The sequence below is a fragment of the Pteropus medius genome, unplaced genomic scaffold (genome assembly GCF_902729225.1).
Source record: "Pteropus medius unplaced genomic scaffold, Ma_sr-lr_union100, whole genome shotgun sequence".
NCBI lineage: Eukaryota > Metazoa > Chordata > Mammalia > Chiroptera > Pteropodidae > Pteropus > Pteropus medius.
Genome location: NW_024349800.1, coordinates 60,477,358 through 60,494,515, shown reverse-complemented (window position 1 = coordinate 60,494,515; position 17,158 = coordinate 60,477,358). Strand labels below are relative to the sequence as shown.

The 17,158-nt window shown below is 48.5% G+C and overlaps 1 long non-coding RNA gene across 1 annotated transcript; it reads left to right on the top strand.

Moving 5' to 3' along the window:
- The first annotated feature begins 13,696 nt into the window (after positions 1-13,696).
- On the top strand, positions 13,697-16,028 carry LOC120622120 (uncharacterized). Its single transcript, XR_005658427.1, has 3 exons — positions 13,697-13,956; positions 14,093-14,780; positions 15,456-16,028. It is a non-coding gene; the product is annotated as an uncharacterized LOC120622120 (long non-coding RNA).
- Positions 16,029-17,158: the final 1,130 nt, after the last annotated feature.

Sequence of the window (17,158 nt, the reverse complement as noted above, 5' to 3'; positions counted from 1 at the left end):
GTGACATAGAAGGCACAATCTGTCAGCGCCGTGATCTATTCTAAACACGCTAACGAGCCAAGAAGAGCAAAATACAGTTTAATAAAAATAATAGAAGCTGGTCGCCTGCAGGCAGCTGAGAGCCATCACTTCCCAGTGCGTGCACGTGTGTCTTTCTGCACCTCTTGAGCTGTCTGTCAAGCACCTGCCTGCCCTGGAGTCTCTCTCCAGCACAGGGAGGAAGGCTGTGGTGGGTCCCTCAGCACAAGAAAGCAGAGGTGCTGGGAGAAAACTCTCAGATTTTTTTTTTCATCGTGACCTTGATGTATCCTTATTATATGAAATTAAAATAATTCATAAAAGTGTAAATCCTACCACGCGGAGACAGCTCACCATTGTTCACATTTTGAGAACCCCCTTCCAGACCTCTCTTTATGCACACACAGTTTCACACACAGGGGAGCACCTGTAAGCCGAGAAGGGAGTGGGGGCCACCGCCGAGCTGCTCTCTCTCCCAGCAAGGGGATGGAGGGAGGCGCACTACTCAGCTCCGGCTTCCGTAACGAAACGTCATAGACTGAGTGACTAAAACAGCAGAAATTAATTTTCTCGCAGCTTTAGAGGCTGGAAGTCCGATCTCTTCGTGGCCTGTGGACAGCTGCCTTCTCACTGTGTGCTCACATGGTCTTTTCTAGGCGTGTGCAAATGGGAGTCCGGAAGAGAGCGAGAGAGGGGGCAGTCTCGTGCCTCTTCTTAAAAGGGCACTAACCTCATCACAGGAGTCCCTACCTCATGACCTCGTCTCATCCTAATTAACCCACGAAAGCTCCATCTCCAAATACCGACACGCTGGGGGTTAGGGCCTCAACATGTGAATTTGGGGGGATGCAAACATTCAGTCCGCAACAGGGGGAAATCCTTAGGGGCACAACTGGGCGCCTACTGTGTGCCCAGCATGATGCTAGCTATTTCGCTTCCTTGGCTTATTTGTTCTCATCCACGCTGAAAGGCGTGGATTCCTGTCCTCGTCTTAGACACAAAGAAACTAAGATTTGTGGCAGAGTTGGGATTTAAATCAAGATACCCCTTTTGCTACTAGGTGAAGGGTTTACGAAAAAGAACATTTAAAAATGGCCCCAAAGGGAGAAAAACTGCCCTGTTGGAGACGGTGGGGGGGCCACTCTCATGCCCCCTCCTGCCCTCCCGCCCACGCGGGCTCTGCTGGGGAGGATGGCCCGCAGGAGGCCGCTTTGCACGTGCAAAGAGGCCTGATTTGCCCCGGAGGCCCCCTGCACTGGCCCTCCGCATCACAGAACGGCGTCCTCAGAACACAGGCTTGTGACATCAAGCCTCAAATTGGGCAGAATACGTCCTTAAAGACAGTTTTCTCTAGCAATTACACTGGCTGTTGAGCAAACCTTATTAGTAATTAGCTTGCCAAAGATAGCAGCCCCTCAGAGAGCAGGAGAGATGGTAAACACGGCAGCCAGCCCTTCCAACTCTTCCCCGCAAAAATAAACACCAAACCCCAGGATCTCACTGGACCGTTTTAAGCCCTGGAGCCTAAGGCTCAAGGCTCTGCCACTCACCAGGTACGCCATCCTCTGTGAGACTCGTTCGCCTCATCCACTAAGTCACAGTCTCACCTACATCACCACACTTCATATCCAGTCATGCAATATTGAGCCCTCGCCCACTAGCTGGGGTTGGGAGGGTCTATTGGGGTGCTTCACTGATACGGGGGCTTTTGAGATGAACCACGAGGGCCCTGCCTGGGTACCGGGAGTCTGAGGGAGCACCTATGAGACAGGGCTGCTTCAGCAGGGACCATGTCACGCAGGACCTGGGATCTCGTTCTACGATGGACTTTATCCTGAAGGCCACAGGGAAGCGGCCGGCGAGTCCAAAGCAGGAACATGACAAGATCCGATTATTGATTAAAGAAAAACTTTCAAGAGAGGGCGACAATGGTCTGGAAGGTGGCGGAGATGGAGGAAGGGAGACCAGTTAGGAGGCCATGGCAGCGATTAAGGGGGGCCTGTCAGAGCCCTGCCGGAGGATAGGCAAGCCGTAGACCCCACTGACCTTGCCCATGACATTCAGCAGAATGGGAGATAATGGAGAGTTGTTTGGAATGTTGTTTCTATGTGATTTTAGGTAATCTGAGATCTCTGTCTGTCACCGTCCACAGCTCTTCTGTTGAATGGTGACCGAGGATGGTAATTGGAGCCCCAGCAATGGGTGGCCTTCCCAGAGAGAGTGGAAGACTGAGCAGAGGGGACTCCTGGGGGACACCTGCGTTTAGGGGCTGGATGGAGAGAGCACCTGTCAGGGACCCCGGAAGGAGCAGTCAGAGCCGTGTGAGCACGGCCGGGAGAGCACTAGGTCACGGGAGGTGTCAAGTGCAGAAGAGACGCCAGAAAATATTTTTTAAAAACAGATTTTTCTGATTACAAAGGTAATTTGCATTTAATAAAAATACAGAAACGTATAAGGGAGGGAGTAGGACCAACTAGGCAACTGCTGTTTACATGATTTTCTTGTATACATTTTGCATACACAAACACATAATACACATATAATATATCCATATGTATAAAATACATTTGTAACTGAGAACATATTATAGACGTTATTTTGAATTCTGTATTTTCTTGGGCCATAAATAATTCTTCAGAAACATGAAGCACCGTTGTTTATGTCGGAGGGTGCCGTGTTTCTCATAAATACCGCAGTTGTCTGAGTAATTGACAGTGCTGTCCCCGTCTGGGGCCGAGAGACCGGTCTCTGCAGACACCTGGATCACGTGCTATGACTGGGACTGGCAGTCGGGTGGGTGGAGGGCGTGGGCCCCTGGCCGAGCCCCTTCCCTCTCCCCAGACCTGAGAAAGGGTGCCTGTCTTCACACCCCCACCAATCTTGAGCATTAAAGAACATCGCTAATGCTAAAGGGAAAAATGGCATCTCTTTTTATCGTCTAAAAGCTCTTTAAATGCCAAACCCACCAAGCCACTAAAAGCCACCTCCCCGCCTGTAAGCCCTTGACCAGCTTCCTGTTATTCAGCAATCTGGTGGCCGGGCTTCCAGCAGCCGCTCACGGCTGGCCCGTGGGCACCCAGCCTGGCGGAGGGACGGCAGCGGCCATGCCCCCTCGGATGTCTTCCTGCAGGGCCGCAGTGGTGATGCTCTCAGGCAGGAAGTTATCCCAGCAGAGTTCCCGCCCAGTCCCGGGGAGCCCACGGCTGAGACTCAGGGCTGTGCCGCCCCCTTCTCCCTGGTTTGACGAGGCGGCTGACGTGCTGCGGTTTGTACCAGGAACCATGGCTTGTCTCTTGTTCAGCCCCGAGAGCACAGACCTAGGATAGAACGAGCCCCCACACCACAGCCTGCTGGAGCTCGAGGACTCGGAGCTGGAGGCCCAGAGCGGAGAAGGAGCTTTGCCAAAGCCACACGGCAGGGTGCCGGCCCGGATCTCTGCCTTCTATGTAGCTCCTGTATTGCTCTGTGTTTTTTTCCGGAATGTTCTAGTGTTCATTATTCGATTTTATTCTCAAAAGAGTCCCGTGAAGCAGGCAGAGCTGAGAGAATGGGTATGAAATCACACTGGCGATGAAGATGATGACGAACAGAACGTCAGTGAGCAGAGCTAGCACTGCCTGGGACTTACTCCGTGCCAGGGTCTCTGCTGAGGGCTCATGTACACTATGGCATTTAGTTCCCATAACGACCCTAAAGACATAGGTCCTGAACCAGCTCCTGTTTGCCAGGGAGGGGACAGGTTCAGAAGCTCCCACAGCGCTGGCTGCCACCACCATGCGCCCGGGTCTGCCCCTCCTGCTCGGACCGCCATCACTGTCCTCTGAGTGACTCTGGGCCCCGCTCTGACCCGTTGCTCTCTCCGCCGTCCCAGCGGCATTTCGTGCTGTCCTCCCTGGTGGTGGCACGAACGTCTTTGCCTTTCTGTCTCCTCATTTAGGCCAGAAACGTCCCAAGGGCACCGTGCGCATCTGTTTTCATTCCTTATGGGGAGCCCGTGTGGGCGTTTAATCGACAACGGTTGCAGAGATGACTTGGTGGAGGGAGGGGGTCTGGGGTGATTTTCTCTCTCTCTCTCTCTCTCCCCCGCCGCCCCTCTCTCTCTCTCACCTTTCTAGATGTACATAAAAAAAGAATTTGAGAAGCCTGCTCCCACCCTCTACTCGCAGAGCTTCGGGGAGTGGGGAGGTAGGGCTGTCCCCACACGGAGGAAGCAGGGGAGGCGGAGACAGAGTTGAGGGGAGGGCCGATGAGCAGGGCGGCTGAGGACTGAGACCAGCAGTGCCCTCCTGGGAGTCCTCGGAAGTCCCGCCCTGGGATGAAGGCTTGAGTCATCTTAGTGGGGTGTTGAGGGAAAGGCACGAGGAGATGGGAGGAGACGGGCGGTCAGGCTACGGTCACCAGGCCCACTGGCCGGGCTCCAGCAGTGTCCTGTGCACACCATGGCTCCCTCGGGACCACTCAGAGCTGCTTCTCCTGGTCAGGCGTCCTGACACCCACCGCAGACCCGCCCAAGACCCTTTCTCCACTCGGGGAGCTTCGACTCTCCCCACTTTGCTCCAGTCTGGTAGGTAGGTCTCGGTCGAGTCCTGGTCGGACCCTGGGGACCAGACAGGCCTTCCCGCTTCCTGCTCTCCTTCTCGGTCCCCTGCTCTGGCCCCATGGCTCCAGCTGCACTCCCAGAGCTGACACGCCCTCCCTGCCGGCCTCCTCCCTCCTGCATCCAGGGCTCTCCGTCCGCCATGCCTGCTCTTCCTCCTCTTTCCAGGCATTTCCCCAGTTGGGCCCCATGCAAGTTTATTGGGTGCCACTCCAGGCCACCTCTTGAGAAAGCCTTCTCTGACTGCTGGTCATCTCCCGAAGCGGGCTCAGGTGCCCTCTGCCATTCACCCCTGGCCTCCCTGCTTACCTGTCCCTGGCCTTTGACAGCATGGGACCGGCCTATGAGCTCCTTGAGGCCGGGAGCCACACGTTATTTGTCTCTGGCCATAGCCTCCTACAGTCTACAGAGTAGTTTAGCAGGTGTTTGCTGACTGACTGAATGACGGAAAGGAGAAGTAGTGGATTCTACCAGGCTGAAACCCACAAGCCCCCTTTTTGCAGGACGGACGTTTCTTTACCTGTGCAGATTCTCTGCCATCGTCAGTCATGGTGGATTTGAAGGTCATGGAAACATGCGGTGGCGCTGCACAGACGCCATCTGTCACGAACGCTTAAGATCCTTCTGCATCTCACCTATTGTGGCCCCTGTTGCCACCAAACCAAGATGATGCCATTGCTGTGACTTGTCTCCACCTTGGAGTGTGCAAAGAGCACACTGGACTTTCAGACCCACTGTGAAATCAGAGGCAATGACAGCAGCTGATCGCTGGGCCCAGGGGACTGGGGATGTCTCACGTTAGGAACGTGTCCTTGGCTTGATTTGCAGATAAGACTGCGAAGTGGAGTTAGAAACTTTCTGACTCCAGGGGAAACGAAGTTACAAAATCACCAAGCAGATGGCCTCCCCTATCCTTTCTCACTTCCCCGCTAGAATCCCATTTCTCCGCGTCACCTTGCCGTGATACAGAATTTATAGACATCTTCCTTCCTGCAAAGGAAAATTGGGTCTGAGAGCAAACTGTGTCCTTAATACATTTCTCTCTTCCGAGGGTCTGTGGAGCCCTCAGCCCACGTCAGTCTCTGGGGCCAGACGGCCCCTTTCTCCAGGCAGGAGGGAGCGTTTCGGTTCTACATGGAGGTGGAGAATTTGCTTGCTCCCCTCCCCCAGGGGCACTGGGTGGGCTGTGAAGTCGTGAGTTTCAGAGTGGATTTGAATTTCAGTTCTGCCATGGACTTGAAGTGATACTTTGCTGAGTTATTAGATTTCGCTGTGTCCAATGTTTGCTCCTCATAAAATGGAATGACGACCTTTTCTGAGTGGTTCAAGGGTTGACACCCCAAGGCATCCAGAGCACAGGGGCTGCCCCATAGGTGGCATGTGACAAGCTGTGCTTCTCCTCCCCTTGTATGCCCTCTGGGTACGGCACCTGGGGGGGAGGCGGTGGGGAGGCTGTGGCTCCCAGCAGGGCTGGGGCCCGGGCCACGGGACTGCTGAGGAAGGGGACTTAGCTGCATAAACCACAGCTGATTTTCAAACAATATTTTCAAACCAGATATGCAATCAGAACAGAAGATACCTGATAGTTATGTCGGGGGAGAGAAAGACGTATAAACCAAAATATGCTGTTTTCCTTTCAAATAAGTGGTGGAACACAATAAATAAAACAAACTCATTCCGTAGAACTAAATGAAGTCAAGTTGTATTAAATACTAAGTGTAAAAAATTATAAAAGTATTAAGAAAAACATTGTTTAACATCAATATATCCTTGAGGTAAAAAAAAGACTTAAAATATGATGCCAAAGATAGAAACTACCAAAGATAAAGTTGACAGATTTGATCATAAAAAGAGAACAATTCTATTTCCCAAATCGGCCATAAATATGACCAAAGGCAGTTGACAGCCTTGGAAAATACATTTTTAACATATATGGCTAGAAAAAGTTTCAGCAACCATCATATATAAGTAGCTGTTATAAGTCAACAGAAAAGAGAAATACTCCAGTAAAAAAATTACAAAAGAGCATGAAACGATATCACAAAAAAAGAAATATGATTGGCCAATATTTGAGTAACTGATCAACTGTGTATTAATCGAATAAATGCTAAATGAAGTATTATCTTGCTGTGAGCTAAAGTACATATAAATTGGCATTCTCATATACTACTCTTGGGTATATAAATGGGTATAATTTTTATGGAGACATCTTGGTGATGTACTTCGAAATCTTAACTTTTGCGTACCTTTTGACCCAGTAATTCCACGTTCATTAATATACGTAGAAACTTAGCTATAAGGACATTCATAACACTATTATTCACCAAAGCAAAAAAGTAGACAAAATTGAGTATTGGCTTAATGCTATCTCGAATATTATGTGATAATTAAAATAATATAGTAGAGCGATAATGTGTGGAAGATATACATGTGCATACGTACATATTGTTCATGTGTATATGAAAAATATAGGCAAGTTACGTGTATTCATTATAAATCCCGATTCGTTTTTTGAATACATTTATGCGTAGAAAGAAATACTGTATATATGTTGACAGCAGTCATCTCGAGGGAATCATTTTTATTTTCTACTGTCTGGTTCTCAGAATTTTCTGTTTTTCTCTGCAATGAATATGTATTACTTTGCTACAAGACAAAATTTTTATTTTAAGGAATTTTTACTTAAAACAAGAATGCTCTACTTGACTAGTGCTGATTGATTATATTGCCTCGAGATCATCTCTGAAACGTAGGTTCATAAAGGTAACAGAGCAAAGTGAACACCAGTGTATGGATGGAAACATCGCCTACGGAAGGTTCTCGAGCAGAGCGTCAGTAAGAAAATATGCACCCTGGAAAAAATGAAACAGAAACATATTTTACAATAAGGGGCCAGACGGTCTTCAAAGTGTCATCCAGATGTAAAATCTTACCTGCTTTGTGCTCTCCCTCCAGTCGTGGTTTTGTTGGCTGTGGTCAATGTCCAGACGGGCGATTGTGAAGTGCGAGGGTCCGGGGGCCACAGGCAGGCTCGGTCGGTCGGTGGGAGCTGACGGGAGGGACGCAGTGGTGGTCAGGAGAGAAACCAGCACCGAGAAGACGGGTGGTGGTCCCAGGAGGGAAGCCAGGAGTCACAGTAAGGGCTCGGGCATCCTTTACTACATCCTGCTGCCTCCTTGGGGAGGGGGTGGCTTGGCTTCCTTTCTGTAGCCCCGTTGCTCATGTGTCTCCCCTCAGAGGGGCATAGCTTCAGCCCCATGGCAGAAATGAAGGGAAGCCGAATGCGAGAGCAGATCTTTGGCTTCTGGAGATGAAGCGGGTTGGGGAGGTGGTCGCTGGGAGTAGTTGTGATGGAGATCTATTTTCCTGTCCTGCCCTGGGCATACGATTCGATTTCTAGGCTCTGAGCCACAGCCCAGAGTTGCCAAGAGAAGGGGCACCTTTTCTTAGGGGATAAAGCTCGACATGAGAGTGATGCCTTGGGCACAGCAGACATTTCAAATACAGTCTTTGTCCCGCCCATGGGATATGGGTTCACCCCAGCCTCTGCTGAAGGGGCCTCAGCTTTGATCCATACATCTAGACCCCCTTCCCAGCCACAGCCGAGGCAGCTCTGGAAAGCCTGCTGGACACACCACCGCCAGCCGCCAGGAAGGGCTGGTGAAAGGAACCAAGGGGAGACGAGCCACGAGCCAGGGCCAGGGTACGAGACAGCAGTGCGGGGACCGAGAAGGGCAGTCCTGTGCCACCAGGAGGACAAGTCACCGAGGAGCCGGGGGGGCCCGGCTAGGGGGTCAAGGACTGGCGACCTCTTTCACCTCTGGAGGTGTGACCTGGGCAGTGACACAGCCCCACGGCCAGGTCAATGCTCCGTTGCCACCATCTTGAAATTCGTAATAATTTTTGAACACGGGTCCTCATATTTTCATTTTGCTCTGGGCCCTGCAATGGCGAATTAGGAATACAGCCTAATTATTATTAAAGTAAAATTTTTATAACATGAAATGCACCATTTCAACCATTTTAAAGTGTACAATTTGGTGGTGTTTCGTACAATCACAAAGTTATGCCAGAACATTTTCTACTAATTCCAGGACATTTTCATCATCTCAGAGAGAAACCCCACTCCATTCAGCGTTCATTCCCTATTTCTCCCTCCACCCAGCCCCTGATAAAGACTAAGCTGTTTTCTGTCTTTATGGATTTGCCTATTCTGGACATTTCATATAAATGGGATCATATAATATGCATTTTTTTGCGTGTCTGGCTTTTTTCTCTCATGTTTTCAGGGTTCGTTCACACCGTAGCTTGTACCAGGGCTTCATTCCTTTTTACGGTTGAATAAGATTCCATGTTGCGGGTGGACCACGCTTGGTTAATCCATGCAGATGCTGATGTACATTTGGGCTGTTTTTACCTTTGGCTCTTACGAATAATAATACCGCAAACGTTTGTGCACGACTTTTTGTTGGACACATGTTTTCACTTCTCTTAAGTACTTACCTAGGAGCTGCGCTGTGCTTAGCGTTTTGAGAAAGGCACTAAACTATTTCCCGCAGCGGCTGCGCCATTTGCATTCTCACCAGCAACACACGAGGGTTCCGCTTTCCCCACATCCTTGTCAACACTTATTTTCTGTTGTTTTGATTATAACCATCCTAGTGGGTGTGAAGTGATAGCTCATCGTGGCTTTGATTTGCATTTCCCGGATGACTAACGATGTTGAGCATCTTTTCATGTGCTTATTGGCCATTTATGTGTCTTCTTGGGAGACGCATCTGTCAGATCCTTCGCCCGTGCGCTACGGTAATTGGCTACCTACCTTCCATGGTGGAGCTGCACCTCCCAGTTTTGGATCTGCCTGAGGGTCCATCTCCCTTGTTTCCCCATTCAGATCCTCACGACTGTTGGCTCCTGACCCCAGCCAGCATGAGCAAGTCCTCTTTTACCCGAAAAAGAACACAGATATTAAACTTTTTACCATTTCCTCCCCCTTCTTTCTAATCCTTTCCCAAGGTGCTAGTTTCGACTGGAGGCTTTTTGTTTGTGTATCGATCATCGACGCCTTTCAGACACTGGTCTTCGGACAGCACTGTCTTGGCTCGCTTGCTGTTTGGGACTATTTTAAAATGTATTCATTAAACCTTAGACGATTAGCATAATTCTGAGACTTCCTCCCCATTTGGGAGGAAAGAAAGCCATTTGCTTCACTCAGCCATGAATTCATTAAGAAACTCATCAGTGAGGGGCCGTTCAGGGAGCCTGTCCTTTTTGTGCCAAAGTCACTAGACACTGAGCAGCTACGCCCTCTCTTCCTGAGCCTGCCACAATGAATTTTAGGCTTTTGAAGATTTCTAGCTTTTCCAAAAAAGGAATACAACATTCAGATTGTGGTCCAGATAACATCTTGTTTCTGGCAAACATGGAGAACTTGTGATTTCTTCTGAAAAATATCACAGGAAAGGTTTCCGGCACAATCACGACTGTCTGTAAAGCACCTGCCGTTTCTGAAATGAATCTTTTGTGAGCTGGAATAGACCGCAGCAGCTTCAGGAGCGCCCTTGACCCTGACCGGGGGTGTGTGTGTGCACAGAGCAGCCTTAGAACAAAGGGATGAAGCATCGGAGGTGGAATTTCTGGAAGCAGGGGTTTGGAAGGGTGGGGGCAGAGGCGCCTCTGAAATCACCTCGCATGGGCTGGTTCCTGTCTCACAGCTGCGTGGGACAAGCCCTTGGAATAGATTTCCAGCTGGCCCTGTTCTAGATTGAAGTCAATTTAAATGGAGTTCAAATATCAAAAAGGAGATGCCTGAAGAATTACATGCCTCCTTCCGGCCCTCCAGGATTAGAAGTTAGAATGGGAGGGAAATGTTAAGAACAGGTTGGATGTTCAGGGACCCTCATTCCTTGCAGGGTCTCCCGTTCCTTCCTGCACGGCCTGAGTCCTTCCGCCTCGATGGGCACTGGCATGCTTTGTCCCACGTAACCCTCGTGGCTGTGTAGCATCCCATCTTCTGGATGCAGAAACTGAGGCTCGGAGATTAAAACACTCAGCCAAAGTCACTTAGCTAATTCATGACAGAACCAGGGTTCTAACCCAAGCTTTTTGGACTCAGAGTCCGTTTGCTTTCTGTTACGTCAAGCCACGGGCAGTGTTAGGCAGCAGCCTAGCCAAGCACAATGGAAAGGGTTTTCAAAAGGAACTTGGGACAATCTGGCCGCTATTTGCTCACCGTTCATCGCTTGGTATTTTCACAAGGAGACGAAATGCACAGGTTCACGACCGCTCTGAGAATAATGGGGTTTTTCAGAGGCCTGGCAGTGTTCCTTTGGGTAGATTTCATAGGTCTTTAATTTATATTTGATAAGTTGTTCCTAAAACCCCGGCGGGCATCTACTCATCTGCCAGGGCAGGGTAGTTATGTTGGCTGAGGTCTGTCCTGGCCCCAGATTCCACAGGCCCAGGTATTTTATCCCCAGGGGAGGAGTCTGTCTCTCCCCGGGGGCACAGCTAAGGGGTGTCCTTCAGGGCACTTCTGCCCAGAGCTGCTGGGGGGGGCATTTCTAAGGCTTTAGCCCACAGGATGGCAGTGGTTATCCCTCCCTTGGCTCTGAGCTCCCTCCTCAAAACTGCCTGTCGCCTGGTTATGCATCCCCGACTCTGCGATTGTCACCCCTTCTCCCGCCCTCCCACTGCCCAGGGAGCCTGGGTTTGCTTCCTCCCGTGTCTGTTGCCTGTTACTTTCAAGTAGTTCAAGCTGAGTTTTAAAACTCCACCCGGCTTCTTACATCAGTCTCCCTCCATGTGAGTGCTGTACGGGCAAGTCCTCCTTGGGTTGCAGTTGATGGAAACTGAACTTGAAGTAGCTTAGAGGAAAGTCAGGTTTTACTGTGAGACTCAGGCAGTCGGGGAAAGGCAGGCTGCAGCCAGGCCTCACAGATGCCAAGAGCCTCCTGGATTTTCTCTCTCCTCTCTGACTGCTTCAAAACGTCACTTGGTTTCTCCGAACTGTAAACTGACTTCCTCCTACAGAGCAACGTGGCAACCAACATTCTTGAATTCCAAGTGGTTCTGTTTGGGTCTGTTAAAGGACTACTATTTTTTTAAGAGTAAAATTGTGAATCTTATGGAAATATAAATGGATACAGGTCAAAGGTTTTATTTAACTAATTAATTAATGCAAGAATCAAGTTTAAAGGAGAAGCCAGAGAAAATCAGGAATGCTGAAATGAATTTGCTCATAGCTGCAAGACTGACTTCTTCCCGCGTGGGTGGTAATCAATCGCGATTTGACAGCGCAAAATTGTTTGCGTTTCTATGAACAGAAATAATTTACATCATGATCAGCTCTGCATACTTGACTTTAATCTTGAAAAAGCTGAGTAAAAATCAAAGACAATGACAGACAGACCCCCGTGGAACCGGATAACGCCAGGCACGTGACCTAGGCAATGTTTAACAGCCCATTAAAAGGACATCGACTCTTTTTTTTTTTTTGGCCTTTAGTTCAGAGTTTCAATAATTTTCTTGGCAGGTCAGAGTTCTGAACTGATTGAACCAAAGTTAGAGGCAGAGTGCTAATATCCTGGAACAGGTGCAACCGCCTCTGTACCCCCCTCATTTGTCCACTGGCCACACAGCTAGCTCAGATTTCCCCTGGGACGAACGGTCCCTTCTGATGACACGCCTTCCGCCACGGGTGGAGTTCACGGCCGACGTCGGTGTTCATGTATGTTTCTTGAGTTTTCCTCATTTCCACTTCGAGTAAAACCAGTTTTTACAGTTGCAATTTACGTTCGTCGCTAAGTTTCGAATGTTCTCTTCTGGACCAGTCTTCTGTTCACGTAGCAATGCGTGCTGTGCATCATTCATCCACTCGCTCGGCCTGCGCTTACAAGCGCAGGACGAGCCAGGCCCTGTGTTTGCTGCCGGGTGTTCAGCTCGGAGCACGCGCGATGGGCCCGCCTCACTGTGCTTTTCTTCTAGTGAAGACGGACAGCAAACGGCCAAACATGCTTGATGTCGTTGTTTCTGATAGACGGAGTTCTAAGAGGAAAAGAGATGAGGTTATTGGAAGGGCGGTGACGGGCCGAGTAGGCGAGCAGGGAGGGTGGTCGGGGTGAGACTTCAAAGGTGAGGGGGCGCCAGCCCTGCAGGGCCATGCGTCCCCCTCAGGCGCGAGGGATTGGGTACCAGAGGCTGCAGGGACACCGTTGGTGACGGAGTGGAGCAGCTGGACGGGGACTCTGAAGGGCATTTGAAAGACACAGCGAGAGTCCCCCACCTCCGCAGGGCACCCCGGTAATGAGCCACTATCAGTTCCTTCAAATGAGCGTGTGATTTGGTAGCACCGCTATTCCCCGGACAATTAGCTACCCAGTGGTTCCTTAATAATGCTCAGATGAGCTAACCTGATTCCTGCCAGGCATCCTTTCCCTGCATCCCCACAGTCTAATTAGCACCTTCTCCCAAAGGCAGAAGGGAGCCAGGGGGCCCCACAGTCCCTGCTTCGGACGTGAGCTGACTGCTCACTGAGCTGAGTGCTGGCCAGGGAGCGGAGGACACCACACGTCCTCCGGAGAGGAGAGACACAGGCACAAGGGGTCTGATACTCACAAGGCGATGGACGTCGTTGGAGCTCAGGCAGAAGCCAGGAGGCCTGTCAGGAGGCGGGACAGTGGCCCAGACCACGGCGGCCACAGCCTGGATAGACAGTTGACGTACAGCCAGACCCATACTCTTTTTCCAGATACTGAAGTCTATATTAGTCAAAGTCTATGCTAACAGAATAAACGACTCCCACCGTTAGAAGCTTAGAACACCCGTAAACACTGATTTTCTCTTACGCTTCCTGTGCATCAGGAAATCAGAAGTGGCTTGACTAGGTGGTTCTGGTTCGAGTCTCTCTGGCGGCTGCATTTCCGTGTCAGCCCGGGCCGCAGTCACCTGCAGGCTTGTCTGGGGCTGGGGAGCCACTTCCACGGTGGCTCTTGCGTGACCTGTGAGTTGATGCTGACCACGGCAGAAGGCCTGGTTCTCTCCCGCGTGGGCCTCTTCACGGGGCTGTGTGAGTGTCTTCACAACCGGGTGGCTGGCTCCCCCTGGAACAAGCCATCCAGGAGAAGTCCAGGAAGAACTGCGACGTCTTTTATGATCTAGCCTCAGAAGTAACGGTCGGTCACTTCCATGGTATTTTCTTGGTCACAGGTCAACCACGAGCAGTGAGGGAGGAGAGGGGAGGACACAAGGTCATGAACACCAGACAGTGAGGATCATTGAGCGCCATCTCACAAAAGCAGCCATAGAACGAACCAGACACGGTTTTGAGCAACTGAGAGAACGTAAGAGAAGAGAATTCACTGAGAATCTCTCCTTCCCGATGGCATAGAATTCGCCACGTCAGCTTCGTTTCTGTTTATTAATTAAATATTGTTTAGGTGGCCATTATATTTTAAACGTTTATTTATTTGCTTTCAGTGTTCGACATGTAGAAAAATCATGGAAGACTGTGCAAAAAGAAAGCATCGATGTTTAGACGATGACATTCTAAAGGTGACAGTGGGGACCAAAGAGACACTTCCTCTAATTGACGGATCGACGGATAAAGGTTTATGTGTAATATGTAAACTTATGTGGGTAACTATTTGGTTCTTAGGTAACCACAGGAAAAATATAAATACTCCTTTTAAAATTGCCAGAAGTTCGGAGAAAGAGGTGGAAGATACTGATTAAAGATTTTAACCTTCATGGGTGGGAGTCGATCAATATATATGGCTTCAGATTAATAAAACAAAAGGAGGGGCCTAAATATATTATTAAGACAAAGCAAAACAAAAACGGGTAATTTTTTTTCAACCTCTGATGTATTACTATTACATACTACTTAAAATCGCATTTCCACGTACTTTTATTGCTTTTCAATATAATAGGTATTTTACCATCTCTCTTTCTGGCTACAGAGAGGCAGAATTGGAAGAATCAAGAGGAATTTAAAAGACAAAGAGAGGAAAAGTCCAGTTTTCCCAGTGCAGAGAAGGACTGAGAATTTAGAGAATGAGAGAGGTTACGAACTGATAGCTAATAATAGTGGATACCTCACGGAATCGTTGTGCAGATTAATTAAGAGTATTTCATGGAAAGCACCAAGCATGGTGTCTGACACATAGTAAGTACCAAATAAATGTGCATTGTTTCCTTGCTATTATTATAATACTATAACTGTATACTATATGATTGTTATGTAACAATATTATACTATGTTATTATAATAATATAACTATAATGCAGCAATAATAACATGTCGATTAGAGGGGAAAAGGGCCTTTAGATGTTAGGTCATATGGAAATAAGAAATTCTTATTTATTGATTTATCAGTTTAAGAAATATACTGTTTCAATACCAAGAGGTGAGCCCGCACCATTGGGATGCTTCGAGGCCATTCAAAATGATTTTGAAAGGGGTTGTTTTGCTGTTATGGAAGGATATGAAGTAAAAATACTATATTTCAAATGGTATGTTCCATATGAGGCTTAAACATGTGATAAGTGAGTGCTAATGAATATTTATTGAGTGAATAGATGACCTAATGGCTATGCATACATATACACACGCATTCACACAGCATCCACCAAAACATTAATACTGTTTATCACTAGATAGAGGGATATGGAACAATTTCTACTTTCTTCTTTTTTATTTTGCATTTTCTAGATAAACCATAAAAATTTTGTGGCACAAAGCAAACAAACAAACTAGAGAAAGGAATACTGGGAAGTTATATAAAGATCTAACAGAAACTCTGAAAAGTTGTTCCTGTAATGACTTGTCATTTCATTGCAGAGATACTTGGGCAGAAGATGCGTAACTGTCAGAGGTAGGGAGCTCTGTGCTAAATGACCTTCAGGAAAAGTGGTCTGGAGCCAGAAGCCCCGTCTTCTCTCCATCATTCATTCCCAAGTGACAAGTTCGAGGACTGTCGATTTGGTGCCTGGGGGGAAATAACCAGGCTGTGAAGGGCTAGTCTCCAAACCTAAAGCCGATGGCCAAACGATACACACCGGGAGCAGGAGGAGAGTTTAGTGCAGCCTTTCTTCTCCACAGAGTGAGCCGAGAGCCCGCCATGCCACACACATCACAGGACAGAAAGCCCAGAGACGGCCCAGAGATGTTCCTGCTCCCCAGGGGCCTCGTCTCCTCTGCACCTAATTTACCCACTTAGGCAAGTCTCATCCTCGCTCGAGGTTGAGGGAACGTCTTAAAAATATGAAATGCGGGCTAAAGCGTTCGTCTCCCACGATTTGCTGAAAAGCTTGAGGTACTTCACGATTATGTTCACATACGACAGCTAGTCCCAAACGGAAGGCTCATTTGCCGAAAACAATCAATGCTTTTATAATAAAATATTAACATTTAGTTTTTCGAAAGTTTCAATTTTTGTTCTTTGCATGGCATTAAAATGCAGGTTATTTCGAAATAGAATCTGCTATTCCGATGGTTTTATAACTTTGTTAAAAAGGAACAAGACTATTAAAATAAAATTTTTTTCGCTGAAAAGTCGATGATGAAGGGAAAAGCAAGACGCACTTTTAGGCATTTTCTGCCTTTCAAATCCTTCCACCTGCCCTCCCGGCCCCAAACCTGTTCCTGCAGGCGGGAAGTCTATTCTGAACGTGAATCGGAGCTGAACCCCATTACCTGCCAACTTTCCATAATTTTCAAATAATGTGTCTTGTTTTTAATTTTCTTGAAATATAATATGGCTTCCAAGGCTGCACTGACTTGCATGACATTCTTTCAAAGGAAGAGGCACAGTAGCAAGAACAGGAAATAAATGTGTGGTTTTTAAAATTAAATCGAATCGAAAGCAAAAATAATGGACGTCGCTTTGTGTAAGAGATGAGCTAGGAACAGGAAGCCCTAAGAGATTTTTCTCAGAACGTAGGGAAATGGAGGAAGGACGAAGAAATAATAGCCGCTTCCACTGAAACTTGCTGCCTGGCTGGCAGGTTCCAAACCCTTTTCCTGCATTATCTCGCTCAGTTCTTGAACGACTCTATAACGTGTTTATTAGTATCGTTGTTATTGTTGTTATCGGGGACCCCTTTAACAAATGAGAGATGGAGAGAACTTGTTTCTTCCAGAAAGGAAAATCCCAAGTGGAAAAGTCAGATTCGTCCTGCTTGGCTCAGCCTCAGCTGTCCAGACTGCCCCTCCCCCAACGCTGCCCTCCTGCATCGTGACCCAGCCCAGGCCCGCTGCCGGGCACATGCTGATGTTAATTTAACACTTTTGTCATTATTCTCCCCTCGGACTCTGGACAGTGTCCACTGGGGGTGAGGAGAGCCAGGGAAAGCCATGGGGTCCAAGCACATTCTGATTCCCAGGAAAAAGTTCTGACTACACCTGGGTTTGGGAAGATTTCAGTCATGGGTCAGAGCCGAGGGGGTCCTGCATGATGACCCGGTGCCTCTCTGTGTCTTACTGAGAAAAATCGAAAGTCCAAGGAGGGACGTGACCTGTTGGCATCACCCAGAGAATCGGTG